Genomic DNA, 12,677 nt, shown 5'->3' on the forward strand with positions numbered 1-12,677 from the left:
GACCTACACACCGCTTATCAAACCATGCTGTGGCAGGTGTCCCACAAAAAAGCTCAGGGCCAATCTTCCTAAAAGAGGGGGATTGGCAGCAGATGTTAGCTCAGGACTAATCTTCCTCACAAAAAATAAATAAATAAAAAATAATTTTGAAGTGTCTGGCTAAACGCAGAAAATCTAGTACCAAGTCTGAAAAAAACAGGAGGTTCTGGAAAGCTGAGAAGGCTGGCCTCTGCCTCCACTTCTAGTGTTAAGTGACCAGTTAGCTGATAAGAGAATACCCCTCCAACTAAAGACCAGCACTCCAGCACTTGCAGAAGTACAGTTCTGCATAATTTTATGTCCCTTCTACGTGTATGGCTGTCTTCTCCCCTGTCTTATTTCACAGTGCTGCCTCATAAGAACATAAAAGAAGAGAAACACATTATTTCCCAAAAAGAATCTTATATTACCTCTTAATTCAGCAAAAGTCAGTAAATGGAATATTTCATATTTCACTTTCTTTAAAAAAAATGAAATTGCTTTTTATTCACACACAAGCCTCAATTCATTTTGTGAGTCAAAATCCACAAAAGGAAAAGAAAAATGATTGCTGGTCCATCTTTAAAATAGTGGTAATTAAACAGTGTCTTCCAGCCAATGATTTCATCTAGGAGTAAATATTTTCAGCATCTTCCATTATCAAGTCAGAAAAACTGTGTAAGTGCAAGGAAAATTGACACTTCAGCAAATCAATCTATTAGTGAGAACATTTCTCACTTAATGGTGTTTTCTGGATTGGATTCCCTCTCTCCCAAAAAAGTACTCTTTAACAGCAAGAATGTGTATCAATTTAAAATACCTGCATTCTGCCAATGCACCCCACTCAAACCTTAATAACAAAGAACTGCAAATGTAGTGTTCATTACTCATATCCAAAAAACTAAACAGAGCAAAACAGAATAAAGTGATTTAAAATGATAAATCCTGCAATGTTTAAGGAGCAACAATAGTGGCTAGGATTCTGGGTCATCAATTCTAGTCAATCCAGGACAACAGCAGAACATGATAGCTAGATCTGGCTCCTACTAAGCTGTAGGGGCTTTTGTGTCATTAAAACAATACTACTGACCCAGAGCAACTTTTAATCTTGAGGGAGCCTGTAACAACTGATGTTTAGTAGAAAAGGCCTACCAAATCATGAGAGGTACAATATGAAAAATAAGTGCTTATAAAATAAATTATCATTATTGAAAGTACCTTCCACTGACTTCCTCTTAGATGAAAAATGATATCAGTGACAATTGTAAGTGACAAAGAAGCCAAAAAAAAAAAAAAAGAATGGAAGGAAAGGCTAATATTTCAGCTAAGTAGAGTTTGGTGAATTAATAACAACTAAAGTCTTTCTTTCCTAAAATGACATAATTAAAATATATAGAAGGGACTTCCATCTCTATCCATGAGAAAGTAAGAGTCCAGAATTACTCTCCTTCCATAAACAACTAAAACGCTGGGGGAAAATATGAAACAATTATTTTCAGACTTTGGACAATGACAGAAATGAGAGGAATTCTACCACAGCCCAAGCTTTCTGCCTGGAGGCAATTTCTTGACCACAGTGCAAGGAGGAGAGCCAAACAGTCAATCAGTCTCGCTAGCTGAAGAAACAAAGATCAGAGTTCAGGGCAATGCAGGTAGCTAGAACTTGTAGGGCAGAATCCCAGAAAGAAAGAGGCGACATACAGGATGACCTCCAGAAATATGAATATGGATCCATCCAATATGAATATCGATTCTATGACTGAATGCAAATCTGCACATGCCCAGGGTGAAAATCCATGAGGCCAGAAAAAGGACAACTTCCAGGGAAAGAACAACTGAAAAGATCACACACGGCCAGGAGTTCTTAAAATGTCTACCAGCCAGTTTGCAGGGACCTTACTGAATGCGTGGGCATTTGGTAGACACTTTAGAACATTATACCTTAGTATGAGAGTGAATTAGCCATAGAGAGAGGGTAACGTGAACAAGATGGCGGAATAGGAGGCAAGACCTCCTTTCCCCATGGAGACATCCATTCCACAACAAAACATGAACCAATTGTGAGAAATCCAAGTACCAGTTAAGTACCTGCACATCCAGCGAGCACAAAACCAGCCACACTGAAGCCAGTAGGAAATTCGTGGCACTCACTTGCCAGAGCCCCTCCGCCTGGCTCAGCACCACATGAGTAGAAACTTCCAACTCCTAGCTTTTCCCTGGGGAGGGAAAGAAAAGACTGAAACATACATGAAATGTTCAGACATTTTGGGGGGCTGCCTGAGGGACTGGTTTCTGTCTTGCCTGAATCTAAGCACCAACAAGAAAGGGCACCAGGTTGGGAGTCACTGAGAGCGAAGGTGAGGATTTGGACTACCACACACTCATTCACCATTCTCCTCCCCTGGGAGTGAGCAGGAGAAACTCCCATCTCTCAGCTTCTCTCTGGGAAAAAACATGCATCCAATGTTCCAGCTTTTTCGGGGGGTGCCAGAGGGACTGGTCTCTCTTTCACCCAACTCAGAGTGCTGACAGGACCCCTCACACTCTAGATGCCAAGAGACTGCTGAGAACAAGAAACAGCTGGGCAGCTTGCTGCTGCTCCAGAGGACCCACAATAGAGCAGAAAGAGGCAGATAGAGCTCACTGGCTTCGCCTTTGGGGGAGAAAGCGAAGAGGGAAGCATGTATTCAATATTTCAACTTTTCAAGAGGCTGCCTGAGGAACTGGCTTCTATCTTGCCTGACTTGGAGTGCTGATGCCTGGCATACTCTAGATGCCTTGGGGCCACTAGGAACAAAAGAGAAATGGGCAGCTTACTGCAGTTCCAGAAGCCCTGCAGTACCACAGACACAAGAGAAAGCAAGAGATTACAAACTAATGAAAAAGAAACTGGCAAAATGTCTCTCTGGAAATTTACAATCAAAAGTCCAGTCAAGACACATACACAGAAAAGATTTAAGAGTCCCCCAGAATCTCTAGTTGGGCTGATTGGTGAATCTGTGGTGCAGGAGCATCTGGTTTTCCCTTTATGAAGCCAGTCTTATAGTAAAGCCTGTGAGAGGTGGCTGTTTTTTCAAATGCATGGATCCCAACACAGAGTAACAAGAAACATGAAGAAACTGGGAAATATGGCCAAAGCAAAGGAACAAAATACATCTCCAGAAATCGATCCTAAAAAAACAGATATATGAATTACCTGGCAAAAAACTCAAAACGACTGTCATAAAGATGATTAACAAGCTAAGGAGAATGATAGATGAACAAAATGAGAATATCAACAAAGAGACAGATGAGTTCAGCATCAGACTTGGTCAAGCAGAAGAAAGAATCAATGAACTTGAAGACAAGTTACTTGAAATTATTCAGTCAGAGAAGCAAAAAGAAAAAAGAATGAAAAAAAGCCTAAGTGACTAATAGGATACCATCAAAGGAACCAATATTCACATTATGGGAATCCCAAAAAGAGAAGAGAGAGAGAAAGAGGCAGAAAGCTTATTTGAAGAGATAATGGCTGAAAACTTCCCATATCTGGGGAAAGAAATGGACATCCAGATTCAAGAAGCCCAAGAGACCCCAAAAATGATGAACCCAAATACGACCTCACAAACACATAAAATCAAATTGTCAAGTCAAAGACAAAGAATTTTCAAAGCAGCAGCAGAACAGTGACTCATCACGTCCAAGAGAGCCCACATTAGACTATCAGTGGACTTCTCAGCCAAATCTCTCAGGCCAGAGAAAACAGGATGATATATATTCAAAGTGCTGAAAGTTTAAAAAAAAAAAAGAAACTGCCAACCAAAAATCTTACAACTGCTAAAACCGTCCTTCAAAAATGAAAGAGAAATAAAGACATAGCCCAGGTAAACAAAAGCTTAGGGAGTTCTTCACCATTAGACCTGACTTACGTGAAATGCTAAAGGGAGTCCTTCAAGTAGAAATGAAAAGACAGTAGATAGCGACACAAAAGTATATGAAAGTATAAAGCCCACTGTAAAGGCAAATATGGAGACAACTACAGAACACTGTAACTACTGTAATGGTGGTGTGTAACTCACTTTTAACTCTGGTATAAAATTTAAAAGAAAAAAGTACAAAAATAACTATAAAAATATGTTAATGGATACACAATATAAAAAGATGTAATTTGTGACATCAATAACAAAGTGTGGGGGAGGAGAAGTAAAAGAGTAGAGTTTTTGTTTGCAATTGAAAGTTAAGTTATCAGCTTAAAATACATTGCTGTAAATATAGGATGTTTTATGTAAGCCCCATGGTAACCACAAAGAAAATAACTATGGAAAATACACAAAAGAAAATGAGACAGGAATCAAAGCATGTCATTTATGAAATAACAATGATACACAAAGGAAGACATCAAGAGAAGAAAAGAAGAACAAAACAGCTGTAAGACATACAGAAAACAATTAACAAAATGGCAATAGAAAATCCTTCCCTATCAGTAATTAATTCAAAGTAAATGGATTAAGCTCCCAATTAAAAACATAAATTGGCTAAATGGATGAAAAGAACAAGATCTAACTATATGCTTTCTACAAAAGACTCATTTTAGATTTAAGGACACACAGAGGCTGCAAGTTAAAGGATGGAACAAGATATTCCATGCAAACAGTTACCAGAAGAGAGCAGGTTGGCCACACTTATATCACACAGAATGACTTTAAGTCAAAAACTGTCATAAGAGAAAAAGAAGTATATTATGTAATGATAAAAGGGTCAGTTCGCCAGGAAGATATAACAATTGTAAGTATAATACACCCAACATCAGAACACCCAAATACATGAAGCAAACATCAACAGAACTGAAGAGAGAAACAGACAGTAACACAATAACAGTAGGAGATTTCAACTCCTCACTTCCAATAATAGATAGAACAACCAGATAGAAGATCAATAAGGAAACAGAGAACTTGAACAATACTGTAGTTCAAATGGATCTAAAAGACATATACTGAACATCCAAACAAGGGCAGATGCTTTTTTTTTTTTCAAATACACACAGAACATTATCCAGGAAAGATCACAGTAGGTCACAAAACAAGTCTTAACAAATTTAAGAAGATTAAAGTCATACCAAGTATCTTTGCTGACCACAATGGAATGAAACTAGAAACCAAAAGCAAAGGAAAACTGGAAAATTCACAAATATGTGGAAATTAACATACTCCTGATCAGCCAATGGATCAAAGAAGAAATCAAAAGGGAAATGAGCAAATATATTGAGAGAAAAGAAAATGAAAACACAACATACCAAAACTTACGAATGCAGCAAAAGTACTACTAACAGAGAAGTTTATAGCAGTAAATGCCTACATTAAAAAAGAAGAAAGATTTCAAATAAAGAACCTAACTTTATACCTCAACGAACTAGAAAAAGAACAAACTAAGCCCAAAGTTAGGAGAAGGAAGGAGATAAAGATTTAAGCAGAAACAAACAAAGAACAGAAAAAAAAATCAATAAAATTAAGAGTTGGTTTTTGAAAAGATCAACAAAATTGACAAACCCATAGCTAAACTAAGAAAAAAGGAGAGAAGACTCAAATAAAATCAGAAATGAAAGAGGAGACATAAACTGATGGCACAAAAATAAAAAGGATTATAAAAGACTACTGTGAACAATTATATGCCAACAAATTTGATAACTCAGAATAAATTAACAAATTCCTAGAAACATAGAACCCACATTGAATTATGAAGAAATAGAAAATCTGAACAGACCTGTAACTGTTGAGTACACTAAATCAGTCATCAAAAACCTTCCAACAAAGAGAAGCCTAGGACCAAAAGGCTTCACCAGAGAATTCTACCACACATTAAAGGAAGAATTAACGCCAATCCTCCTCAAACTCTTCATAAAAACTAAAGAGGAGGAAACACTTCCAAATTCATTTCATGAGGCCAGCATTATTCTGACACCAAAGCCAGACAAGGATAATACAAGAAAACTACAGACCAATATCCCTGATGAATATAGATGCAAAAATCCTCAACCAGGGGCCAGCGTGGTGGCGTAGCTGTTAAGTTTTCACCCTCTGCTTCAGCGGCCCAGAGTTCGCAGCTTCGAATCCCAGGTGTGGACCAAGGCACCACTCATCAAGCCATGCTGTGGTGGCATCCCACATACAAAAATGGAGGAAGATGGGCATGGATGTTAGCTCAGAGCCAATCTTCCTCAGCAAAAAAAAAAAAAAAAAAAAAATCCTCAACCAATACTAGCAAACCAAATTCAACTACACATTAAAAGGATCATCACAATAATCAAGTGGGATTTATCCCTGGGATGTAAGCATGGGTCAATATAATGCACATCACTCGATGTGGTACACCACATTAACAGAACAAGAATAACAATCACATCATCTTAATAAATGCAGAAAAAGCATTTGACAAAATTCAACACCCCTTCATGATAAAAACACTCAACAAAATAAGAAAAGAAGGAAATTACCTCAACATAATAAAAGCCATATAGGAAAAGTCCACAACTAACATCATAAGGAATGGTGAAAAACTGAAAACTTTTCCATTAAGATCAGGAGCAAGGAGAGGATGCCCACTCTCGCCACTTCTATTCAACAGACTACTGGAAGTCCCAGCTAGAGCAATTAAACGTGAAAAAGAACTAAAAAACATCCAAAGCAGAAAGGAAGAAGTAAAATTATCTCTGTTCACAGATGACATGATCTTTTTTTTTTTTTTAGTCAGTTTTATAACTTTATTTGACAATCAGCAGTTAGTTCTCATCCACATTGACTGTCTGTAGATTTTTGAAAGTGGTGACAGGTACATATGTAACCAACGTATAGAGCTTGTTTGGTGCATCTTCATCCTCATTACGTTTTCTGGACAACCGCACATGGATACAGTATGGGACATTCCTTATTCCTTTGGCCCAGACAGCTTTGTTGAGCCTGGTGTCAATTCGCACATCTGGAGTTCCCATCTCCTTCATGGCAAACTTCCGGATCTCTTTGAGTGCCTGAGGGGCATGCTTCTTGAAGCCTGCTCCATGGATGCGCTTGTGGATGTTGATGGTGTATTCTCTGGTCACCACCTCGTTGATGGCAGAACAGCCCTTCTTCTTCTCGCCACCCTTCTTTGCGGGAGCCATTCTGCCGGGCCCAGGTTGAAAAGGAAGAGCGCGGGGTATTGTGGGAGAGGGAAAGCAGGGTCGCAAGTACCACTTCCGGGTCGCCTGACATGATCTTATATGTAAAAAAAACTAAAGATTCCACAAAAAAATTGTTAGAACTAATAAAGGAACTCAGCAATTAAACATCTTCAGAAAATAAATGTATTCAGCTGGATACTAAAACAACAATAAAAAATCAGTCGCACTTCTATAAACTCACAATGAACAATCCAGAAAAAATGTTAAGGAAATAATCTCATTTACAACAGCATCAAAAGGAATAAAATACTTAGGAATAAACTCAACCGAGGAGGCAAAGATGAGTACACTGAAAACTATAACACACTGCTGAAAAAAATGAAATGAGACACTAATAAATGAAAGACATTCTACGTTCATCTACCAGATGACTTAATAGCGTTAAAATATCCATACTACCCAAAGCAATCTATAGATTCAATGCAATCCCTATCAAAATCCCAATGGCATTTTTGCAGAAATAGAAAAATCAATCCTAAAATTCATATGGAACCACAAAGGACCTTGGATAGCCAAAACAATCTGAAAGGCAAACAAAGCTGGAGACCTCACATTTCCAGACTTTAAAGCATATTACAAAGGTACAGTAATCAAAAAAGTATGCTATGGGCATAAAGACAGAAATACAAACCAATAGAACAGTAGAGAGAACAGAGAAATAAACCCACACATATAAAGTCAAATGATCTTTGACAAGGATGCCAAGAGTACACACTGGTGAAAGGGCAGTCTCTTCAACTAAAGATGTTGGGAAAACTGGATTTCCACATGCAAAAGAATGAAGACTTAAAACTATAAAGCTCCTAGGACAAAACACAGAGAGAAAGCATCATAACATTAGTCTTGGGAGTGATTTCCTGGATATAATACTGAAAGGTCAGGCAACAAAAGCAAAAACAGACAAGTGAGATTTCATCAAACTAAAAAGCTTATGCACAGTAAAGGAAACAATCAACAGAATAAAAAACAACCTATAAAATAGAAGAAAATATTTTCAAACCATGTATCTGATAAAAAGTTAATATCCAAAACATGTAAGGAACACCTGTAACTCAGGAACAAAAAAAATAATAACCTGATTAAAAACGGGCAAAGGAGTTGAACAGACATTTCTCCAAAGACATACAAATGGCCAACAGGTATATGAAAAGATGCTCAACATCACTAATCATTCAAGAAATGTGAATCAAAACCACGTGAGATACCACCTGACACCTGTTAAGATAGCCATTACCAAAAAAATGGAAAATGACCAAGTGTTGGTGACAATGTGGAGAAATTATAACACTTGTTCACTGTTGATGGGAATGAAAAATGGTGTAGTCACTAAGGAAAACACTATGGAGGTCCACAAAAACTTAAAAATAGAATTGCTATATGATCCAACAATCCCACTTCTAAGTATTTATCCAAAAGAACTGAAAGCAGGATCTCAAAGAGATATTTGCACTCTCGTGTTCCTAGCAGCATTATTCACAACAGCCAAAAGGTGGGAGCAACCCAAGTGTCCACCAACACATGAATGGATAAGGAAAATGCGATATGTACATACAATGGAGTATTATTCAGCCTTAAAAAAGAAGGAAATCCTGTCGTATGCTACAACATGGATGAACCTTGAGGATACTAAGCTAAATGAAACAAGCCAATCACAGAAGGTCAAACACTGCCTGATTCCACTTATATGAGGTATCTAGTCAAACTCACAGAAGCAGAAAATAGAATGGTTGTTGCCAGGGGTGGGGGTTGGGAGGAATGGGGAGTTGCTCTGCAATGGGTATAGAATTTCAGTCATGCAAGATGAAAAAGTTCTCAAGATCTGCTATACAACGCACATACAGTTAACAATACTATACTGTACACTTAAAAATTTGTTAACAGGGTAGATTTCACATTATGTGTTTTTTACCACCCCTCCCAAAAAATGCCCTATAGAAAAGGCTATTCTAGACCCACCCTAACAAACCTTAAAAACAAAACTTGACAGGATCAATCTGACAGGCAAGTAACTTAACTGCCTGCCAATAACAAAGCCCAACACTCCAATAAAGTATATAACGAAATCTAGACTCTCAAAAATGTAAACACTACAGTGGCAAGCGTCCAATCAAAAATTACCAGACGTGTAAAAAACAAGAAAATGTGGTCTATAGGGGCTGGCCCAGTGGCATAGTGGTTAAGTTCACATGCTCTGCTTCAGCAGCCTGGGGTTCATAGGTTCAGATCCCAGGCACAGATCTACACATCGCTCATCAGGTCAAGCTGTGGCAGCAACCCACATATAAAACAGAGGAAGACCGGCACAGAGGTTAGCTAAGGGACAATCTTCCTCAAGCAAAAAAGAGGAAGACTGGCAACAGATGTTAGCTCAGGGCCAATCTTCCCCACTAAAAAATAAATTAATTAATTAAAAATGTGGTCTATAACCAGGAGGGGGAAAAAAATCAATCAACAGATACAGACTCAGAAATGACAGAGATAATGGATTAACAGATAGGGAGGTAAACCGGCTATTAAAAATATGTTCAATATATCCAAGGATTAAAATACACACACCTACACATTAGGTTACACATAAACCTAATGAGGAAAGAAATGGAAGATATTTTAAAAATGAAGTTTCTAGAGATGACCAACACAATAACTGCAATGAAAACTTCACTGGATGAGGGCCAGCCCCGTGGCTTAGCGGTTAAGTGCGTGTGCTCCACTGCGGCAGCCCGGGGTTTGCCAGTTCGGATCCCGGGTGCGCACCAACGCACTGCTTGTCAAGCCATGCTGTGGCGGCATCCCACATAAAGTGGAGGAAGATGGGCACAAATGTTAACCCAGGGCCAGTCTTCCTCAGCAAAAAAAAAAAAACAAGGAGGATTGGCAGATGTTAGCACAGGGCTGATCTCACAAAATAAATAAATAAACAATCACTAAAATAATAAAATAAAAAGGTAGAACTAATAAGTCACTTGTGAAAAAGATTTAATACTTTAAAAAGTGTTCAATTATTTTTTTAAAAAGGCAGGAAGAGAGGAAATAATAGATGGACAAATAAAAACAAAAAGCAAGGTAGTTCATCTAAATCCAGCTTTATCAATAATTAACTTTCTGCAATGATGGAAATGTTCTATATCTGCACTGTCTGATACGGTAGCCACTAGCCACCTGGGGCTATTCAGCACTTGAAATGTGGCTAATGCAGCTGAGAAACCAAAGTTTTAATTTTATTTAACTTTAATTCACTTTAATTAAAGCATAAACAGCCACATGTGGCTAGCAGCTACTGTATTAAATAATATAGGTCTAAATATTCCAAGTAAAAATAGATATTGTCAGACTGGATTAAAGGGCAAGATCTAAATATAAGCTGTCTAAAAAACCTCAATTTAAATATCAAGACACAGGTAAGTTAGATGTAAAAGGATGGAAAAAGATAAAACTATATAAACACTAATCTTAAATAAGTGGGAGTGGCTACATTAATACCAGAAAAAAGTAGACCTCAGAAGAAGGAATATTACCAGGGATAAAGAAGGACACTTCATGAGAACAGTCAATTCATCAGGTAGACAAAATACTCACGAATGTGTACGCACTTAATAAAAGTGCTTCAAAATACACAAAGCAAAAACTGATAAAAGTGAAAGAAAAACAGACAAATCTACAATTATAGTCGGAGATTTCAACATTCCTCTCTCCATATTGATAAAATAATAGAGAACCAACAGAAATATAGAAGACTTAAAGAGCACTATCAACCAACTTGACCTAAATAACAATGATAGAACACCTCACCCAACTACAGCAGAATAGATATTCTTTTCAAGTATACATGAAACAACCAAGAAAGACCTATACTGGGCCATAAAACAAGTCTCAGACAATTTTAAAGAACTGAAATCAAACAGATTAAGTTCTCTGACCAGAACATAATTAAATTAGCCACTAGCAATATGAAGATATCAGGAAAACTCCCAAATATTTGGAAATTAAACAGCAGATTTCTAAATAACTCATAGGTCAAAGAAGAAATCACAAAAGGCATTAGAATATATTTTAAATTAAATAAAAACGAAGACACACATATCAAAATTTGTGAGATGCAGCTAAAGAAACACTTAGAGGGAAATTTATAACTTTAAATGCTTATATTAGAAAAGAAGAGGGCCGGCCCCATGGCTTAGCAGTTAAGTGTGCGCGCTCTGCTGCTGGCGGCCCGGGTTTGGATCCTGGGTGCGCACCAACGCACTGCTTCTCCGGCCGTGCTGCGGCTGCGTCCCACAGACAGCAACTAGAAGGACGTGAAGCTGTGACATACAACTATCTACTGGGGCTTTGGGGGAAAAATAAATAAATAAATAAAATTATAAAAAAAAAAAGAAGAAGATGGGCTGGCCCTATGGCTTAGCGGTTAAGTGCTCGCGCTCCGCTGCTGGCGGCCGGGGTTCGGATCCCCGGCGCGCAGAGACGCACCGCTTCTCCCGCCATGCTGGGGCCGCGTCCCACATACAGCAACTAGAAGGATGTGCAGCTATGACAGACGGCTGTCTACTAGGGCTTTGGGGGAAAAATAAATAAATAAAATCTTTAAAAAAAAAAAAAAAAAAAAAAGAAGAAAGGTCTAATGTCAATGGTCTCAGCTTTTACCTTAAGAAGCTAGAAATATAAAAGCAAATTATACTCAAATAAGTAAAAGAAAGGAAACAATAAAGATAAAAGAGTGTAAATCGGGGCCAGCCCGGTGGCACAGCAGTTAAGTTCGCGTGCTCCGCTTCAGCAGCCCGGGGTTCGCAGGTTCGGATCCTGGGCGCAGACTGATGTACCATTTGTCAAGCATGCTGCAGCGGTGTCCCATATAAAGTAGAGGAAGATGGGCATGGATGTTAGTCCAGGGCCAATCTTCCTCAGCAAAAAGAGGAGGATTGGCATCAGATGTTAGCTCAGGGTTAATCTTCCTCCCTCTCCCCTCCCCCCAAAAAAAAGAGTATAAATCAATGAAACATAAAAAAGGTTAAATATAGAAAACAATGAACCAAAAGCTGGTTCTTTGAAAAGAGCAATAAAATTAATAAGCCTCTAGCTAGATCAATCAACGAAAAAAGAGAAAACACACATTTCCAGCACATGAATAAAAGGGGACATCACCACAGATCCTCCAGACATGAAATAGTATTTAAAAACTCTATGCCAATAAACTCAACAGCTTAGATTAAATCGACAAATTTCCTGAAAGGAAGTCAACATTGTTTTAATATTTAAAAATCAATCAATGTAATTAATCATATTATAAAATAAAGGAAGTAAATAATATGAGCATCTCCATAGATGCAGAAAACAAACTTGACAAAATTCAACACCCATTCGTGATTTTAAGAAAACTTCTCAGCTAATTAAGAGCATAGAAGAACAGCCTCAACTTGATAAATTTATGAAAATGTATTAAGAATATGATAAAACTTATAGTTAAGCTCAT

At 37.9% G+C, this 12,677-nt stretch overlaps 1 protein-coding gene and 1 pseudogene across 3 annotated transcripts in view; both read right to left on the reverse strand.

The window, feature by feature from the left end:
- The window catches only part of RAD18 (RAD18 E3 ubiquitin protein ligase), a 257,812-nt gene that overhangs the window by 106,849 nt on the left and 138,286 nt on the right, over positions 1-12,677 (reverse strand). The gene's annotated exons all lie outside the window — the stretch shown is intronic.
- LOC101401986 (large ribosomal subunit protein eL31 pseudogene) lies at positions 6,741-7,165 on the reverse strand (annotated as a pseudogene).

The sequence above is a fragment of the Ceratotherium simum genome, chromosome 5 (assembly GCF_057802395.1).
Source record: "Ceratotherium simum simum isolate JZ-2026a chromosome 5, ASM5780239v1, whole genome shotgun sequence".
Taxonomy (NCBI): domain Eukaryota; kingdom Metazoa; phylum Chordata; class Mammalia; order Perissodactyla; family Rhinocerotidae; genus Ceratotherium; species Ceratotherium simum.